Here is a 706-nt window from a genome sequence, read left to right on the forward strand (position 1 = left end):
ATACCAAGATGGTGATAAATTATTGCTAATTACATGATAAATAACATGTGCGCTTCAAGACGCAATGAATTATAAAACGGAGCCGTGGCCTTTCGAGAAGACAAGCTCCAATCGCACTACAGATACCAGGTTCAATGCTTCAAATTCAATACTAATTAAATTTGAGTAGAATTATTTTTCAGTGCTTTGGTAAAGGTTATTTTAAGCCGGGCTTTCCCCTATCATTATCTGACTCGGAGAAAGGACTCAAATCAGGGACTATGACACCTTCTGGTCATGTCTGCGCGTAATAACAAAGGAACAGGGCGACCCACGCCTAGAGCGTTTTTTTCCAGATCCTGGGAATTTAAGCACTATATTCCACAATCTCTTTGGAACGTGTTGATACTATTATGTGTTACAGTATCAAACATGCCTACTTATGGAAGTATAATTGGTAATGCGTCCACAACGAGAGGCTGGCGGCCAGATGTAGCTTGGAAACAGGCCTTTATGAACCAAAATGCAGTAAAACATGGACAGAAGATACTTAGAAAGATTCATGCTGATGAAGATATAAACCAAACAACAATACATTAAGATTCTTATGTCTAACTTTGGGGTTAGTGAGCACCCAATATAGTGATGGTAAAATTTATGGGTTATTTTGGGATTTGCAGCCAGTTTAAAACCATATGAATGATGCGTTTATAAAAATCGTTACCCC

The 706-nt window shown here is 38.4% G+C and overlaps 1 protein-coding gene across 1 annotated transcript in view; it reads left to right on the forward strand.

Annotated features, from left to right (window-relative positions):
* LOC119591136 (cold and drought-regulated protein CORA-like) overlaps nucleotides 1-706 on the forward strand; it is a 6244-nt gene that overhangs the window by 4000 nt on the left and 1538 nt on the right. The window lies entirely within an intron of this gene.

The sequence above is a fragment of the Penaeus monodon genome, chromosome 28, assembly GCF_015228065.2.
Source record: "Penaeus monodon isolate SGIC_2016 chromosome 28, NSTDA_Pmon_1, whole genome shotgun sequence".
Taxonomy (NCBI): domain Eukaryota; kingdom Metazoa; phylum Arthropoda; class Malacostraca; order Decapoda; family Penaeidae; genus Penaeus; species Penaeus monodon.